The 20,394-nt window shown below is 38.9% G+C and overlaps 1 protein-coding gene across 3 annotated transcripts in view; it reads left to right on the plus strand.

Moving 5' to 3' along the window:
- The window catches only part of TTC28 (tetratricopeptide repeat domain 28), a 594,638-nt gene that overhangs the window by 160,350 nt on the left and 413,894 nt on the right, over positions 1 to 20,394 (plus strand). The window lies entirely within an intron of this gene.

Here is a 20,394-nt window from a genome sequence, read left to right on the forward strand (position 1 = left end):
TAAAAAAAAAAAAAGTGTGGAGGCTCAGAAGTCCAAAAACACTTTCACTGGGCTCAAATCAAGGTGTTGTCAGGGCCGTGTTCCCTCTGGAGGCTTAGGGGAGAATCTGTTTCCTTGCCTTTTCCATCTTCTAGAGCTATATTCCTTTTTTTTTTTTTTTTTTTTTTTTTGCGGTGCGCGGGCCTCTCACTGTTGTGGCCTCTCCCGTTGCGGAGCACAGGCTCCAGAAGCGCAGGCCCAGCAGCCATGGCCCACGGGTGCAGCCGCTCCGCGGCATGTGGGATCCTCCCAGACTGCGGCACGAACCTGCGTCTCCTGCATCGGCAGGCGGACTCTCAACCACTGTGCCACCAGGGAAGCCCTAGAGCTATATTTCTTGTATTCCTGGCTCACATCCCTTTCCTCCATCTTCAAAACAGCATGACATCTTTCTTCAGTTGTCACATGGCCTTCTTCTTCTGTAGAAAAATCTCCCTCTGCCTCTGTCTTATAAGGGCACTTGTAATTATATTTAGGGCCTACCTGGATAAACCAGGGTACTCTCTCCCGCTCAAGATCCTTAACTTGATCACATCTGCAAAGTGCTTTTTGCCATATAACATAATTTTCACAAGTTCCATGGATTAGGCCCTGGATATCTTTGGGAGCTATTATTTAGTTTACCAGTCTCTAATCACTCCTGCTCTATCTGCAGCTGTTCATGCTGCTCTGTTTTTTCTGAAGACCACCTTTCTCTGTTTTGGCCTGCCAGATACCAAGCATATGTAACCCACAATGGCAGCCTTAGGTCCTGAGTTCACAGGAGAATCGTCCAGACTAATAGGATAGTAGGTAGTAGAATTGAGTATTGATTCCAGATTCCTACAAGGTAGTTTGAAGCCCTAACTTGGTGAGATGTCCAACACTGGTCCAGCTTCCTATGGCCAGAGGGTGCAGAACAAACACAGCTTCAGACTCTCAATCCTATTGATAAGGTGCAGTTCTCAGAGAAAGAAGGATAAGTAGGGTACCTAAACTGAGGTTGTTAATTTAGTTATAACTAAAGACAGAATAATTGCATGTTCTTGAAAATCATAATTGGAGGGCTTTGTACCAAGAAGGATGAATTCTAACAAGAAATAATAGATTTCTTAGTGAGTTTTATCCCTTTGCTCTCAAAACCAAATGAGAGACAATCCTGCAATTGTGACCCTCAACATAGCATGAGAGGTAAACTCTTATATGTATAAAAGAGGTAGAGGAAGAAAGAAATGATAATCCAAAGTTGGAGGAGAGATAGGACCCACAGACAGAGATTTAGATAGTTGTGTGTCTTTACTATTTATATTTCTGTGAGATTGCTGATTTCAAATAGCTTTTCCCATTACTCAAATAGGTAGATCCTGTGGGTCTTGAGATTGCACCCTGGGCCTCTCCTTGTTTCATTGTGAACCTGAAGATACTCCCCTTAACTGCTCCCACCATTTGTAGAGCAGCTGCAGATTTGCCATGGGGATTCAGCTTCTTCTCTGAGAGGATTATGTCTGTTGCCCCCCACCCTGCCCCACCCCCCGATCATACTCACATCTTTGAGGATATTTTCCTTTTGGACACACCATCATATTTTCCTAACATTCTTACTTTGTACCTTATTTCTTTAAAATAAACAGGTCTTTTCTGAGCTCTTTCAGATTTCTTTCATTTTGGGATATAACGAAAATTCTAAGCTTGTGAATGCTTAAGGCGCATCTTTATTTTATATCCGCTTGTCATGTATAGTTCCTAACAGGACAGTTCCATACTGAAAACTAATTGAGGATCCATTAATTGCTGGCACTTGAGGTATAAGAAAATGACCATATTCAACAGTATATTGTTAGTCTAGAAACAAATTGCTACCACAGCTGCCTTACTGAATAGGCTCACATGATGTGTCTGGTTGGAACTAGATGCCAACAGATCAATAAGTATAGAGTTATTATAATACTTGAAAATCAGTACTAGAATTTAACAAATAAAAGCCTTGGTTTTATCATTTTTATTGAATTTTTGACAATATCAGATATTAGTGTGGATTTTTCTTTAAAAGATGGAATAGGATTTATACTAGTAAAATATGTAACTCTCATTTTTGGTAGGGGGTGTTAATTTTTCAGAAACAGAATAAAATGCCCATTTTCAAAATTGTCTTCCTAATGTGTTCTAAGTTAAAGTAATAGTTGCCTCTTCACATCCTCCTAATATGTTACTTAGCAAGGTTACAGCAGATGTTGGCATAGGTGGACATTGGATGTGAGAATGCTGATTATGGGAAGTGGGGAAAAATAAGCATAAAGGGGTTATGCTAGGAAACTAATGAAGGGTGAGGGGTGGGTCCTGCCAAAGCCTGGGCACCTGTAAAGTACAGAAGATGTGGGTGCTGACCCACGAGTATATGCAGAGTGCTAGTCTCTAAAACCATCTGGCTTAATGCATTTATATGAGCAAATTAGAGATGTAAATGTGGCCATGCAGGATTAATCACACACTGTGCTGCTCTTTGCTAGTCTTAGTGCCAAATCACATTTCACATTCTTGGTACTCTGTATGATTTCTTTAGATTTTTTACTTTTGTTTGGTGTGCCATCTTTTATATACCATTGATGCTTTACAGTGGAATTTTTTGATGTCTGTACCTGCAACATGGCGGAAAGATCTCAAGGGGAAAGAAGAAACAGAGAGCATCAAATCAGCATTGTTTTATTTCCTTCCATTGCTCAAATGCTATTTAAAGTCCTTGGGAAATTTACTGCTGTGTCTAAGTTAAGAATCTCTTGGCATTCTCAATATAACCCTGTACATTCTGGTATTTTTATTTCTTTTTTCCCCCCAGCTTTATTGAGGTATAATTGACATATAACATTGTGTAAACACATATACTGCAAAATGATTACCACCATAGGTCACATGATTACCGTTCTTTTTTCTTGTGATGAGAACATTTAAGATTTACTCTCTTAGCAACCTTCAATTATATAATACAGTATTATTAACTATAATCACCATGATGTACATTAGATCCCAGAACTTACTCATATTATAACTGAAAGTTTGTATGCTTTATATTTTTCTAGTTGATATTCTTCATGCCAAGAGTTGGGAGACTTTTTTTTTTTTTTTTTTTTTTTTGTGGTACGCGGGCCTCTCACTGTTGTGGCCTCTCCCGCTGCGGAGCACATGCTCCGGACGCGCAGGCTCAGCGGCCATGGCTCACGGGCCCAGCCGCTCTGCGGCATGTGGGATCTTCCTGGACCAGGGCACGAACCCATGTCCCCTGCACTGGCAGGCGGACTCTCAACCACTGCGCCACCAGGGAAGCCCGTTGGGAGACTTTTGATTGAGAAAATGAAATTGACTTGCCTGAGGTCTTAAGTCCTGGTGCTCGGAAACAACAAAATGTGATCATCACTGAGGCAGAAATTGCTAGCTCTTCCCCAGTATTCACTTCCTTTTTTTTTTTTTTCCGTTATTAAATGGAATAAACTCTGCCGTTATTAACTGGACCTTTGGCCACCCAGAATAAAGACTACTCAACCTCATAGCTAGTGTGTATTCATGAAACTAAATTCTGGCCAGTGGGATGTAATCAGAAGTGTCTAGTACAATTGCTAGGAAATCTTTATAGGGAGACATGTGCTTTTCTTGCTTTCTCCTTCCTGATGGCTGGGATGTAGATATGATGGCTGGTGCTTAAGCAGCTATTTGAACTGTAGTGAAAGCCATGTATTAAAGATTGGGGGAGGCAATATAGGGGAATGGATTCTTGATGATAGTGGACATAATATATCAGCCTTGAACTTCTGATCTCTGGACTTTGTTTATATAGGAGAAGATTAAACTTCTCTCTTAGGTAAGCCACTGTTATTTTGAGTTATCTACTACCTGGAGCTAAATCTAACCCTGGCTAACATAATCATCCCAAGAGAACACTTATTTTGTGCCTATTATAAACTTGGATAATTGACCATTTCTAGAATTTAGATATATATTTTTGAAAATTAAAAGTTAGCTTCTGGTTTTCTTCTCATTATTTATCTCTGACCTGTTGTATTCCTGTAATTTTCCTACATGTAGAGTTCACCCTAATGATTGTGTTTCAGTAAGACAGCTGAAGAAAAATTTTTCTCCCAAATGAGAGAAACCAAAGTTTGTAAACCTAAGTGAGTAACCAGAAATGTAAATCTATGATGTTTTATGGTTCTGCTGATAATATATGATCATTGGACACAGAGGCACAGAGTAACAGTAAGAAATTTGGGGGAGTCTATAAAATGGAAAGCATCTGGTGTGAAGTCTATAAAATACTACAATATCAGGTCATTTCAAATTCTTTTGTGAGTTGAAATTTGGCTTAATATAAATGGCTTCCAAGTGGTATTGCTTCGTTCTGTTCTGGAAGAGGATATTAAAGCAGTGAAGAATGCTGTAGTTCAGTTACGTAGATGTAAAAATCCTGGGAGGGATCACCAGGTAAGTATCATCTCTTCCAGTGTTGAATATGAAGTGATAACAGGAGGAACTTAGAGATAGTAGAAAAAGTAGAGATAAAGAATAAGTCCTGATACTGAAAGAGAAAGAGGATGTTTCATCTTAAATTTTGTTCTAAGGAGTATACAAGCCTGAGGATTTTTTTCCCTTTTGAAGTGAGCAAATGAAGACCAATAAAATCTTATCATACACAAATTTAGTCTTTTTTCATAGATAGGAAAAATCTTTCCTAAAGAAAATTGAAAGGTAAGCATCATCAACAGATTATGAAAGATATGCACATAATCAGGAAAATAAAGGTGCTGATATGGTAAATTAGCATCTGGCTTATCGGGCTACAACCATGACATGGCTTTATTTTCCTATAATCACTTCCTTCATCCACGTCCTGTCAAATCCCCCTTTCTGGGCACATTCCCAGTTCCATAACTTTCTGTGTACTTTGGGGTATTTAAAAAATTTCAATTTAAAACTCCAGTAGTATTTCCAGTTTAAAGTTCTTCCCTTCCCCTTTCTCCAGAGCCAGTGGCCCATCATGAAATTTTTTTCCCCATCTCTTCTGGATATCTAGCTCTTCCAGTGTATTAGAAGGAAGGAAATGGAAAGAGTTTAATGTCTCTCACTTTACTGGTGCACTTGTAGCTCACTCACTGTTGATTGTTGCAGTTTCTCTGGTCACCATTGGCAGGTGTACAAATGCTAGTTCTCTTATGGAAGCACATGTATGAGTATTTTGAAGGACACTTTAGGAACTTCTCCATCGCAGTATCTTAATATGAGAGACTAAGTTCCAGTTCTGTCTCTTCCAACCTCTCTCAATGTCTATCTCTAGAGATATAATCTAAAGCCTCCTGCTACCGGAATCCCCTCGCCTCCAGGCAGTCCTCTTGGGTAGGGTATCCCAAGATACCTAGGATATCTTGGCAAGATATCCCAAGCCACCTTCTCTGATACCTAATTTTGGAAGTTCTTGCATCTTTGCCATGCCAAACAATGGAAGTTTAAGCTTTATATTTTTCTAGTTGATATTCTTCATGCCAAGAGTTGGGAGACTTTTTTTTTTTTTTTTTTTGTGGTACACGGGCCTCTCACTGTTGTGGCCTCTCCCGCTGCGGAGCACAGGCTCTGGACGCGCAGGCTCAGTGGCCATGGCTCACGGGCCCAGCCGCTCCGTGGCATGTGGGATCCTCCCGGACCGGGGCACGAACCCATGTCCCCTGCATCGGCAGGGGGACTCTCAACCACTGCGCCACCAGGGAAGCCCAGCCATTTTTCTTTGGATAAGTCAATGGTCATTCATTCATTCATTCAACAAAGTAAGTATTTAATATTACTGTGTACTAGGCACCATTACAGGTACTGGAGGTATAAAGTTGAAATGATAGAGATCCTATCTTTAACAAAGTTTTAGGCAGTTGGAAGGTAACTGTAGAAAATGAAATAATGACAATAGGCAAGGAGGCCACAATGAAGAACAAGCACGGTAGTGTGCCAGATACTCCTGGAAAGGCAGACCATAGATAAACATATCCTACCAATGGGTCAATTAAATTATTGTATTTTGAATATGATGTAGCCATTTTATTTTATTTATTTTTTTGGCCATGCCACATGGTATGTGGGATCTTAGTTCCCTGACCAGGGATTGAACCTGCACCCCCTGCACTGGAAGCACAGAGCCTTAACCACTGGACCGCCAGGGAAGTCCCTAATTGTAGCTATTTTAAATTAGTGGAGGTAGCTCATGAGATGTCATAGATATTCTTTTGGGTGGAAAAGCAAGCTGTAGGTCCATATGTAAAGTATTATCTCGTGTGAGTTGGAAAAAATGTTTGTATATGCATACAAGAGTTCAGGGATGGGGAGGACGAGTTAAAATTTTTATTTTATACTCTTCTATCTGTTCACATTTTACCATAATATATTTTAACTTTATAACTACAACTAGTTAAACAAAAAAGTATCTCACCATAATCAACCTTTACCCATGACTTTATCTCTGGACTCAAACATCCTAATCCTAAAACCTTCATGTTGGGCTTCCCTGGTGGCGCAGTGGTTGAGAGTCCGCCTGCCGATGCAGGGGACACGGGTTCGTGCCCCAGTCTGGGAGGATCCCACATGCCGCGGAGCGGCTGGGCCCTTGGGCCATGGCCGCTGAACCTGCGCAACGGGAGAGGCCACAACAGTGAGAGGCCCGCGTACCGCAAAAAAATAAATAAATAAAATAAAACCTTCATGTTAACATACTTCAGCTCTGACCTGGCTTCTTTCATTTATTCAACTTCTATCCTGATAATCCTAGTTGTATCTCCTTTTAGGGTCTCATCAAAGAGCTACTCTTTTCCTATATATTCTGAGGTTCACTTCTGTTATTTGTTTTGTTTTATTTTCGATTTTTTTTATTGTGGTAAAACATATGTAACATAAAATTTGTTGGTATTTAACCCTTTTTCTCAATGAACGTATTCTTCCACCTCCCTATACTTCCTCCACAGGACAAGAAACATTTCCTGAAAGGACAGCCTTGAAACTGATAGTTACAACCAAGTCTGGGCTATTTGAGAGCAGAGGACAATCCAAAATAGTAGATACATACAAAAGATCAGAGTCAGATAGTATATAAGTCAGGTATCAAGTTGTTCGTGAGGGCAAGAGCCAGGCTTTGGTTCAGGTTTCTGGGTATTTGGAGACAAGGAAGAAAAAACTTGGATAAGGAATAGGTACCAAGGCATCAGTTTAGGAGATTGAACACAAGATAATTGCCTCGTTAATATGGAACAACAGCAGTAACAAGAAAAAGAGCTTGCTAATATATACTTTTTTTGCAAAAAGCAGAAGCTGATCTTGGAGTATGGGTGGACCGACCTGACCTGGAAGAGGGAAGCAGGTGGCACTTTGAGAGAAAGGTTGGAGGGCAAGGCAGTTTGTGTCAGGTTCCACTCACCTTCTTTAGCATTTCTATTAGAAATAAAAGAATAAGGTCTTCCGAGTAGGAATATAAAAACTCCCAAGCCACTCCTAGCTCATGCGCGCACACACACACACACCACACACACACACACACACACACACACACAGACACACGCTTACAGGTAGGAGATCTTTTTTACTGGAATGCATGATATGCTAATGATCTGGTAAAACAAGACTACACTTATTATTAGGGTAAATATTTCAATACTACCTTTCAGAAACTGACTTTTAAAAAAAGATTAAGCCTCTTGTTTAGGAACATATCTTTTGAAGTTTCTGTCTTTACCAAATCCTGGTTTGTATTAGAACTTATATTTTTGGGGAGATTATTGAGAAAGTTATTGAAAACCAGGCTTAGACACATCTGGAATTTTTCAAATTGTCTCACCCATTTCAGAGTGGTTTTTAGATATAAGTTTGAATGAAGTCCATACTACCTTCAAACTAAACTCTACTAGGTTTTGTATTTCTTTCTGGATGAATTTGTTACCTTTCTTCCCTCCCTCCCTCCCTCTCTTCCTTCCTTTCATCCTTCCTCTCTCTTTCTGTGTCTCAATCCTCAGACCCAGGTTCTTTATCCATTTAAATGCATTTTATTATTATTTTGAGTTGTACTCTAAGCTTTTTGAGGTAAAACGTTTAAACAGGGTTTCATATAAAATTAAGACAAAAATACTTACAGGAAACATATTTTATACCTAGAAAGTCCAAATAAGTTGACTAAGATACAGAAAAAATGAGGGTTTAATAAAATAAATAGCATTACACTTAGCAGGTATGAAAATTGTGACTGTTACTTGTCATTACGATCTGACTGCTTCAGGAAGCAGAGGTTTTTGTTTTTGTTTTTTTTAAGATTTCTTTTTCTTAAGTTGGAACTGATTCTGACACAGAATAGTCACTGTGTTTTAGGATTGAAATTTAAAAATTTTATGTTTGAAATGGTGGTGCTAAAGTTGGTGAGAATTATAAGAAACAACCTTTCCACCTACTTTTTGGGGGCAGTTGAGAAAGGTTTGTGCAGTTTTTTTTTTCTTTTTTAAGAGTTTGTAGTCATAGATGAACCATATTAGGCTAGAATATGTTGTTATAAAGATACAGATTAGGGCTTTCCTGGTGGCGCAGTGGTTGAGAGTCCGCCTGCTGATGCAGGGGACATGGGTTTGTGCCCCGGTCCAGGAAGATCCCACATGCCGCAGAGCGGCTGGGCCCGTGAGCCATGGCCGCTGAACCTGCGCGTCCGGAGCCTGTGCTCTGCAGCGGGAGAGGCCACAACAGTGAGAGGCCCGCGTACCGCAAAAAAAAAAAAAAAAAAAGATACAGATTAGTTTCATCTTTATTTGGCCTTACTAGCTTTGTTCTGTTTCATTGGTTCTAATGTGTCTAAACCAGACACCATATAGAGCTATGGTGTTCTTAGTGGAATGCTATAAAATATTGACATTTTATTATATCTTTCAAATGCTCTATAGATGATAATTACAGAAAATGGTTTTGTGGTACATACTTAAAATAAATTAATATCATCAGCACATGTCCATGAATAAAATAACCCATTTAACCAAGAATGTTGTTGATCTGTTTTCTCAACTTTTCATACTGACATTAGTTTGCTAATTTTTAATTTTTGTTGTCTGGTGCTAGAAGGTGAGTGATAGCTCATGCCAAAGATTTAAAAATTTATGAGAGAAAAAGTTTTAAGTAGAGAGAATTATGTATTAACTTAATTTTTCTGTGAATTGGGGAAAGCTGATCACCTTTTAAAAAAATAACAGCTTTATTGTGATATTTTTCACATATAAAATTTACCCTGTTAAAGTGTCAATTCAGTGGTTTTTCATTTATTCACTAAATTGTGCAACCACTATCTAATTCCAAATCATTTTAATCTCTCGCCAAAGAAACCCTGTACCCATTAGCAGCCACTCTTCCTTTCTCCTACTGCCCAGACCCTGGCAACCACTCACTAATCGACTTTCTGTCTCTAATCGACTTTTTGCCGGTTCTGACATTTCATATAAATGGAATCATACAGTATGTGTCACTTTCTTTTTTAGCAGCAGAACATCTGAATCCAAGTCTGGAAACACCAGCATTCTTTTTTTTTTTAAACGTTATTTTATTTATTTATACAGCAGGTTCTTACTAGTTATCCATTTTATACATATTAGTGTATATATGTCAATCCCAATCTCCCAGTTCATCCCACCACCACTCCCCCCACTCCCCGCCACTTTGAAACACCAACATTCTTAACAAAGCAAATTTGAGCAAAACTTCAGTAATATTGCTAGACTGGATTCCTCATCCCAGCAGGTGGGATGATACACGAAAGTGTTGATTTGATGATAGATTCATCACCCCAGTAAACAGAACATTTCAAGGAGATGCTCTTTTGTTTAGAATTATTAGTGTTGCAAGAGGGAGGAATACCTAGTGGAAATGTGAACATGAAAATCCTTTAAGATACTAAATCAAAAAGGAAAATAATTTAAAATAGTATTTGTATATTTTGGTTAAAATAGTATTCGTATATTTTGGTAGTTATTTGCTATTCAACTTTTGTAATTTACAGTATATAGCTAACCCCAGCTACTAACATGGAAAGTCATCCTTTGCACCGTATTCTACGTGCAGAAGACTGCCAATAATTGTGTTAGATGGTATAATTTTTTTTTAAAAGTGTCCACTGAACTTCAGATTTATTGAGTGTGAAGGATTGGCAATGTATCATTTTTATTTATTTATTTATTTTTTTGCAATACGTGGGCCTCTCACAGCTGTGGCCTCTCCCATTGCGGAGCACAGGCTCCGGACGCGCAGGCTCAGCGGCCGTGGCTCACGGGCCCAGCCGCTCCGTGGCATGTGGGATCTTCCCAGACCGGGGCACGAACCCGTGTCCCCTGCATCGGCAGGCGGACTCTCAACCAGTGCGCCACCAGGGAAGCCCTAGATGGTATAATTGATAAAGAGTGTTTCTGTGGGGGTTGGATCTTCTGAATTACCTTCCATGCAAGTTAGTTTTTGTCTTATATGTGCATTCAGAATAAACAGAAAATTCTTTATGATCTTAATTGCTATTGCTTAATTTGTAATCAGAGTGTCCACTATATGACCCATTCATATACTTTTGAAATAGGAAGAAAAAGCCCTCTCTTGTTTTTATATGGATGGCCAGATAGACAGCACTTTAAAAATTAGCATATGAATGTTTTGACTATCTCACTTAAGACAGCCTGTCAGTTTGGCAGCTCTGAGCCTGTTATTTCTGTGTCTTCTCTTTTCTCATTTTCATGTTTTGACAAATGAGATTGTACTTTTGACAAGTGATTTGTACTTCATCTAAGGTTTTCAAAGTGTTTTTAATTTATTTATTAAACTATCTTAAAGATCATTTTATCTACCCATTTTTGGGTTAATGTAAGAGTCTCTTTAATACAAATGAAAATAGAAAGTGATAGCACTGGAGTTCTTAAATAAAAAACATTATTGGGCAATAATTATTTTTCAGAATAATTATTGCTTATTTTTCAGAAGGTTATATTTTTTTCTATTAAGCATGTTCAGACTTAGGCCAGGGTGTAATACTGATTTAACGGGAAAAGCCCCTTCTGGCGTTACCTGGGAGAGTGTATCTTTTAGAACTGAATGTATTTACAAGTATCCTTTGGTAAATGAATAAATACCATGCTGAAAATTTTATTGCAAAAGGAAATTCTATGTATTCTTATCATATAACCAACATTAATTTCACTGATTCATTGAATGAATATTTAATGAGTACTTAATATGTGCTGGGACCTGTTCTAAATACTGGACTTACAGTGGTGAACAATACAGATACCACTCCCTAGACCTTACATTCTGTTGGGTGACATAGTGATCAAATGAGTAAATAATGCAATTTCAAATTGTAATATGTGGCTTGAAGAAAACAAAGCGAAGTAAGAGAGATGTAGTCAATTTGGGGAGGGTAGTTGATTTTGTTCAGGAGGATTTCCCTGAGGACTTATTATTTGAAAAGAGACTTGAATACTGAGAAGGAATATCTATTCTGGAAGAATAGATTTCCAGGCAGACATAACTGCAACTACCAAGGTCATAAAGGAAACATAAGAAGGCAGGTCTAGCCACAGCACAGTTAAGGAAAAGTATTGGGGGGGGGGGTGGAAGGGGAAGCTGGGACAAAGTGAGAGAATAGCATTGACATGTATACACTACCAAATGTAAAACAGATAGCTAGTGGGAAGCAGCTGCATAGCACAGGGAGATCAGCTCAGTGCTTTGTGACCACCTAGCGGGGTGGAATAGGGAGGGTGGGAGGGAGGCTTAAGAGGGAGGGGATATGGGGATATATGTATACATATAGCTGCTTCACTTTGTTATACAGCAGAAATTAACACAACACAACATTGTAAAGCAATTATACTCCAATAAAGATGTAAAAAAAAAAAAGTATGGTAAGAGATGAGGGTGAAAGGTAGAGGCTAGATGATGTAGGGAGGGCCTTGTGGGACGTGGTAAAGGCTTTGTTTTTCTATTCTTTGTGCAAAGGGAAGCCTTAAGCAGGTTTCAGACAGGGAACTGCATGATCTGATTCCCATTATTGAAAGATCATCCTGGCTACACAGAGAGACTGGATCACAGGAAGCAAATTGAAGCTACTGTAGTAGTCCAGTTGATATTAATGACAACTGTGGCTAAAGAAGAAGGGGTAGAGGTGATGTGAAGTTGTAGGATATGAATTAGAATTTGTAGGTAGAGAGCTGAGGACTTGGTATTGGATTAGATGTTGAGGGCGAGGAAAGGAGCGGAATCAGAGGTAACTGTTTAAAGTTTTTGGCCTGAGCTGCTGGAGGAATAGAGATGCCATTAATTGAGATAAAATAAGACTGAAGAATGACCAGATTCTTGGGGGAAAATCAAGAATTTTGTTGAGATGTCTTAGTGAAGATGTTGAATAGGCAGTTATTTATACAAGTCTGGAGCTCAGAGAGGTAGGAATTTGAGGTATAAATATGGGTGTCATCAATTAAGAGATGGTATTTAGACGCTTGGGACTAGCTGAGATCTGAGGGAGTAATTATAGGCAGAAAAGAGAGCAGAAGACTGTGCCTTGGAGCTCTCCAGCGTACATACATATCTGTTCATGCGTATATATTCATGCAAGAAGAACTTGTGTCCCAATATAAACAAAATCAAATGTGTCTGTGTGAGTCAGCCACGGTTCTTAGTTGCAAGTAACAGAAAACAACTGTGACTTCTAATCAAAAGGTACCTGGATTTCAGCCATAATGGGCCCACAGTAACTGCTGTATCCTGGTTGCCAGAGCTGGAACCACCACTGCGGCTGGATGTTGTATATGGTGATGAGCTCCATGGCACTGATGACCGTAGCAACCGGATGTTTCTGTGGGTCCTGCTAGAGTAAATTCTCTCTGTCATTATTCTTTGAGTCACTTGCTTCACTTTCAAACTTCTGGCAAAAAACTTTGCCAGAGGTATTATGTTTTTATCCCAGCTATCGGGTGGTGGATATCAAGTAATTATCTGACCTCTTTGGTTACTGTCATGAGAGATATTTCCTACATTCCACCAAGACTCGGATAATGGGGAATTCCCCCAAAACAGAGGATGAGAGTTAAGATACCAGGCAGTTCAACAACCATAAACAGGTGTCTATTTGGTGAGTGTGATCCATTTGGTTGCTTATAAATTCATAGCAACAAGTCAGTATAGTGCCTCCAAATGGACCTCAAGAATAATATTTTTTTTCTACTGACTCTTTTCTCAACGCCTGTTTCCTGCCATAGGATTGAAAAGAGATCTACTTTCCCTGTGTTCCTTTTAAGCATAGCCAGAGAAATATAGCCTCTTTTGGTTAAAAACACACAAGTAAATAAGCCCCCAGTTCAACCATCTTTATTAAGTAAACCTTAATGTATTAAAACACACATGTAATTACTACCCTTGCACATTCAGGATTCCTTTAAGAAGGTTCATAAACCCAAAGCTGTATATTCTGCCCCAAATATCTGACCACTGAATTTACTCCAGATAAATTCTCTAAATTTTAACTAAAGATAACATATGCTGAAGTTTCTCCCAGATTGATAAATTATATAACAGAAAAATTACACATGCCCTATAGCTATGGCTACCTGGTAGAGAGAAGTAACAAGATTGTAGCCCAGAATATTATAGTCCATTGATCTGATCTATATGAGAAAATTGTAACACAGTCATAGTATTCTTAAGATGGAAGATTAGGACTTCCCTGGTGGTGCAGTGGTTAAGAATCTGCCTGCCAATGCAGGGGGCACGGGTTCGAGCCCTGGTCCGGGAAGATACCATATGCCACGGAGCAACTAAGCCTGTTTGCCACAACTACTGAGCCTGTGCTCTAGAGCCTGTGAGCCACAACTGCTGAGCCCATATGCTTAGAGCCTGAGCTCTGCAACAAGAGGAGCCACCGCAATGAGAAGCCTGCGCACTGCAACGAAGAGTAGCCCCTGCTCGCTGCAACTAGAGAAAGCCCACACGCAGCAATGAAGACGCAACACAGCCAAAATAAATAAATAAATACATAAAATAAAATTTAAGAAAAAAGATTAATTGCTTACCAAAGAGATAACAAAGTATTTCCAGGCTAGTGCCCATGTCCTTTAATAAGCTTCATTGGAAAATGACTGAATGCTGGACTTCTTCAATGAGTGCTAGATTTTGTTGTCTTCCTTCAAAGAGTATTGAACTTTGTTCTGCCAGATAGTTAAGTTACTTGTAGATTAAATGTGCTTTTTTCAAGATTTGTTTTTAAGCTTTGTTAGGGTGAGTTTACAGTATATTTTAGTTAACCTCTTCTGTTAAGAAATGACTTTTCTGAGGTCTCTACTGAATGTCCCAGGTATTCCCTCCACTCTGGCTATTGGAACTTGAAAGACTTGCAGCCCTAGAGAGTTCTGATAGTTGTTGTGCTTACAGCTTCCCTTCACTTAGCCTTGTGGAGTTTTGCCCTACATTGGGCAACGTTGTGTGCAACCAGAACTCAAGAAGCCCCTGTGTTGATCTCTGGAGCACCTGTCCACGTAGCCCCCTTAGAGTTCATTTTCTCTGTTTCTCTACCCGGAATGTTCCAGCTTCGTTGGCTTCCTCAAACTGAACTCTGTCTCCTCACGACCATTGTGCTCTGCTTGGGATCCCCTTCCTGCTCTGTGGTCCGGAAAGTGCCTCCAGGCAGAAATCCAGGGTGATCATAGGGGTTACCTCATTTGTTTTGCTTCTCTCAAGGTTCATAGTACTGTGTGCATGTTGTTGTCTGAAACAGTACGAAAACAGTGTTTTTCCTGTATTTTATCCAGTTTTCTAGTTACGCCAGGAGAGTAAGCCTGGTCCCAGTTGCTCTGTTATGAACAGAAATCCCATTAGAAAAATGATTTTACCACTGAAACACATAAAGATTAGTTCTGGCAGCTTGTGGCCCTTAATATATAATCAACACAAAATCCATGGTATGATGAAGAAAGAGAAAAATATTAGGGTTAGCCTAGTAAAACAACCACAATAACAACAATGCTAAACATATAGCATTATATACAGGTTATATTATATATGTGTATAATTACATATATAGTTTCATACTCCCAACAACCATACTTAGATAGTTGCTATTATTATCTCCATTTTACAGAGTTGGAAATTGAGGTACAGAAAAATGAATTAATCCAGGGTCACACAGCTAGTATATGGTGGATCTAAGGTTTGAACCAGGCATTATTAGCCAAATAAAAATTGCTGCCTCAGGAAACTGGGTAGGTCTCCCACCCATCCCAACTGAGCAGTGAATTATGTTGTATTTTTTTCTTTTTACACCAAAGCTTTATACATGTCACCATTATGTGAATGACCCACAAATCTCTTTATAGCTATAGCTGTAGACATAGATATATATCCTTACCTCCAGACAATCCTTCCACCTACCTACTTTACATTCCTGTGTATCTCTTACCACTACCTCGGACCTATAAGTCTCAAACTAAATTTAGTACCTACCTGTTCTTTCCGTGATCCATATTTTAGTTAGTAGGGTATCTCTTTTTCTAAAAGATGACGAAAAATTTGGGGATCATCTTTAAATACTTCCTTCTCTGTCTCTTTCACGTAACAAGTTCTTAGGACCTGTTCTACTTGTGAAATGTCTCTCAAGAAGGGCCTTTTTCCGCTTATGCTGCCCTAATTCAAGACCTCTTCATCCCTTATTGATCTTTTGTAATAGAAACTTATTTGGCCTTCCTGTCTTTATTGTTCTCATATTCTTCCTGTCCTTCACAGTACTTCCAGAGTTAGCATAAAACTCAAATAGATTTGCTAATGCCTTGATTAAAACCCTGTGCTGCTCATCATTGTATTCTAAGTCAGGGATTAATAACAAGGCTTTGGAGTTTGACTCCAATTTCCTTTCTTCTAGCCATGATTCTTTGGGAATTTACTTAACCCTTTAGCCTTAATTTCCTCTCCTGTAAAATGGGCATAATGATAGTTCCTCCTCATAAAGGTGTTAGGAAGAATCAATGAATAAAAAAAATATATAAAAGACTTCAATGCTTAGCACATACTCAACAGATGATAGTTATTATTATTATTGTTAAGGTAATAGCATTCACAGTCCTCTAACCTTAAGTCCACTATGCCTTCCTTGCCTTGTGTTATATGTGTCAGATCTGTGAGATGACTTGCTAATGTGGCCCATTTTTTCATACGTCCATGTTTTGGCTCATGCTCTTTTCCTTCAGTCTGGCACATTCCTCCCCAAACATTGTCTCAGCTTGTTGAAAGGATACTATGCCACCTCTTCTGTAAAACCTGTCTCTGTTACCACAGTCAGAATTAATTACTCTTTAGGGCTCCCATAGTCTTTTTTTTTTTTTTGCGGTACGCGGGCCTCTCACTGTTGTGGCCTCTCCTGTTGCGGAGCACAGGCTCCGGACGCGCAGGCTCAGCGGCCATGGCTCACGGGCCCAGCCGCTCCGCGGCATGTGAGATCTTCCCGGACCGGGGCTCAAACCCGTGTCCCTTGCATCGGCAGGCGGACTCTCAACCACTGCGCCACCAGGGAAGCCCAATTATTTCATTCTTTTAGCACTTAGCTTGTGCTAAGAACTTGGGTTCTCAAAGTCAGATGAATGGCAAGATCAGTAGGGTTAGCTGCTATTGTTATTGTTATTTTTATTAGTTGTGTACCTGTCTTCTCCTTCAACCTCACAAGACTGCTCTGTCCTTAAGGGCAAAAATCATCTGATTTATTTTTGTCTCCTTTCACAGTACCTAGTAGAGTCCCTTGTATAGAATGAGTACTCAGTCAATATGTGTTGAATTTACAGGATTGGGCTTCAGCCTGTCTGACACTGTCTGATAGAGTGGAGGGAAGTGAGGTGGATAAAGTTAGAGGTGATTTTTCCTGGATGTTTTAGAACAGTTTACTTCCCAAGGAATGGGAGCATGGTTCTACATCTACTTTGCTGTGTGGCAGAATTCTTATGCAACAGGTTATTTTAGTTTTCTTTTTTTAGCAAAGCAAGACCTTTAATATTCTGAAAGCACCCAGTTGTGTGAAATATCACTAATGAGGCCAAATTTTTTGGTCTCAAATATGCTTCCACTTTTGTCCCTTTATTTCCTAATATCTCTTTAAATACTTGAAAATAATTTAGAGGTCTTTGGGAAAATTAATGTATTTTCCAAATACTGTTTTACATTGAGTTTAATATTCTAAAACCCAATAAATGTAAATAACTATGAAACTAGCTTTTCTGGGCATTTACCCTGTGATCAATGTCAGACATATCACTCCTTAGGAAATCTTGAAGAAATTCACAACAATGAAAAAAGGTGTGTTTTCTCCATTCATTTCCTCTTTCTTGCTTTTGTTCAGATTTGAATAGACAAGAAGTTATTGAGGAAAATACTGCTTTAATAGACTGTTTTACAGTATCTCCCTTTAGGGAAGTGATTTGCAAAGTGCTATGTTTAAAAATGGAGTGGTACAAACGCCTTTTAGTAGCTGCATATCTGAGAAACTGTGTTCTTACTGTTGACATTGTATCTTTGAAACAATAAGCTAAATTACAGCATTTTGAGCTGTGTTAGCTTGGTGCCTCTATATAAATAATTTCTAAGGGAGAAAGTATACTGGTATAATAGTAATTCTATAAACATTTCAGATATAATTACCAAGTCAGTTTGGCATAAGCAAAATAAATAAACAAAGGCACAAAGAAAAAAGCAAGATGATTTAATATAGTATTCATATTTACAGGCTTCTAGGTAATGGTCTTCTTTCAAGTGGTACCTACTAAATGAAAGCTGAAACACTCACCAGTCAGCAGGGAAAGAAATGCCATATAAATAAGTGACCCAAAGGAAATATACCTAAAAAATTGAAAACCAGTTTAAAACTTCACTTTGAAGTCTTAGATTATGTCGAAACATAAATATATTTCCTCTGTTTCCTTTGTTACAGTCCACTGTTCTCAGAATCCCTCTCCCCCAATTTAAGTAACTTTGTCTTTTATTAAGTCCAACAACATCTGAGCATGGGAGGTTGCTCTTCAGTCCACAGACCATGCGTGGTATGCATATGGATTCACAGATGCCCTCAAAAAACCACCCCATAGATTAGGAACCATGTAGGTCTCTTAATTTACATATGGGAAAGTGAAGCCTTGAGTGGTTAAATCAACAGTCACAAATTATGACTTGCAGATGGAATTTAGACCTACAGGCATGTTTTGTTTGGCCTGTTAGGATGCTTTAAAACTTTTGAGCAAACAATTAAAATCAGGAAAATTTTAGCTTCTCATGAAAATTTAGAGGATCTGGCACCGTTGGACTGATATTCCTGTATGACATCAATTGACTAGCATTATGTAGCATGTAGCAATTCCCTCTTTTACATGATTTATCTTTCTCCAGATTTACAATCCTTACAATTCCCTTTTATCTTACACCTGACTCTGTTTCATTTATTCATGTCATCTGCCTTGCCCTTCTGATAATTTTTGTTGTATAGCAAGTTAGAGGCAGAGTAAAAAATAGAAACTTTTATCTTGACCTCTAAGCAATTGTAGGTTCCTGCCCCCATCACTCAGGCGTTGGTTTTTAAGCCTTGGGTTCTAGTCCTTCCATTACCATTGACTTGCTGGGTGGCATTGAAGGGGTCAGTTAACTCCTGTGAATTTCACTTTTGATATCTATCGTATCTGTCAAATTGTCATTATAAGCATTTTAATTATGCACATAATTTAAAAATCCAAAGGTTTATATACAAAACAGCCTCATAAAATCATGGTTAATATTTTGTTATATTAGATTGCTTAAAAATGCTGCTTCAGTCATGCCTCTTGACTACTCTTAGTACCTTTAATGCCCTGCATCCTACAGGATAAAGTCCAAATTTCTTTGCCTTACAGTGTTCCCTACCATTTGGTTCCAACATACCTTGCCAAAGTATCTTTTACTTTATATGGAATGGAATGGAATGGAATTTCCCTCATTCATCATTCAATCTCTACCCTCCCTTCATTCTTTTATCCCATAAATATTGAACACGTCTGCTGTGCCAGGCACTATGCTGGGCACTGAGGATTACAAAGCTGAACAAGACAGAGTTTCTGCCTCTAATGTTCTCATTCTTAAGCCTTATATTTTAGGCAGGTCAATATATTTTGTATCTTGAATACATCTTGTATGGGCTTGCCTCCTTTGCTCACACTATTCTCCCTTTTCTTTTTCTTTCATTATTTCACTCAACAAATATTTAATGATTGCTTATTGTATCAGGCACTGTTCACTGGGTGTTGATATTATACAGAGTAAAGTCCCTGCTCCCTTGGAATTTATATTCTTGGGGATATAAGACATTTAATAAATAAAATATATGTCATAAAGGCTATGAAGTAAATGTAGCAGGGTAAGGAAGATAGAAGGTAACAGTCATAGTGCTATTATTTTAGAAGGAATGATGAGAGACAGCCTTTCTAATATGATATTTGAACTGAAGGAACTAAGGGAGGGATCCAAGAGGGTATCTGGAGGAAGGGTGATTCAGGCAGAGGGTGCAACACATATATGCTTGATATATTTAAGGGACAGTGAGGTGGCCAGTATGGCAGGGGCTGAGAAAGGGAGTGGAAGAGGGGTAAGAGATGAGTTCTGAGAGGTAGACGGGTCCAGATCCTGAAGAACGTTACTGCCTGTGGTAAGGACCTTGGCTTTTGGCTCTAGAATGAGTTGTATCTCCTCTGTATAGCTCAGTGGTAGAGCATTTGACTGAATTTCTACTTCAGATTCCTTTGTGACACCTTCCTTGACCATCCCTGTTTACAATGGTTTCTCCTTCCATCTCCTGGAATGCTACTTACCACGTAATTCATTTGTTCAACTGACCAACGCAACGTCTGATTGTCCTCTTATAGGTCTTCAGCTCTGTCCTAACTTCTTTGTAACTTCCTCTAGCGTAGGGACTTAGTTTTATACCTTTCTATCCTACATGATGTTTTGCACCTAGTTGGGACTTAATATATGTTTGTTTTGTGAGGCTCCAGCCTCAGATAGCAGCAGTAAGAATTTGAAAGCAATGTTTAAGAAAGAAGTGAAAGGACTTCGTGATAGATTAGACATAGGAATGATGTTAATTAAGGTTTTAGTTTGTGATCCTGGAAGAATGACAGTGCTATGGACAGATATAGGAAAGCTGGGAAGAGAAACTGATTTGGGGGTAGATTGATGAATTTAGTTTGGAATTTATTGAACTTCCATGTTAGTAGGATATCCAAGTTAAGCTGTGCAGAATGATTTGGATATGTTAGGACATATACAGAGTATTGGTGTTATTTGTGACTGCTGCCTGCAGTATGT

The sequence above is a fragment of the Pseudorca crassidens genome, chromosome 12, assembly GCF_039906515.1.
Source record: "Pseudorca crassidens isolate mPseCra1 chromosome 12, mPseCra1.hap1, whole genome shotgun sequence".
In the NCBI taxonomy this organism is placed as follows: Eukaryota; Metazoa; Chordata; class Mammalia; order Artiodactyla; family Delphinidae; genus Pseudorca; species Pseudorca crassidens.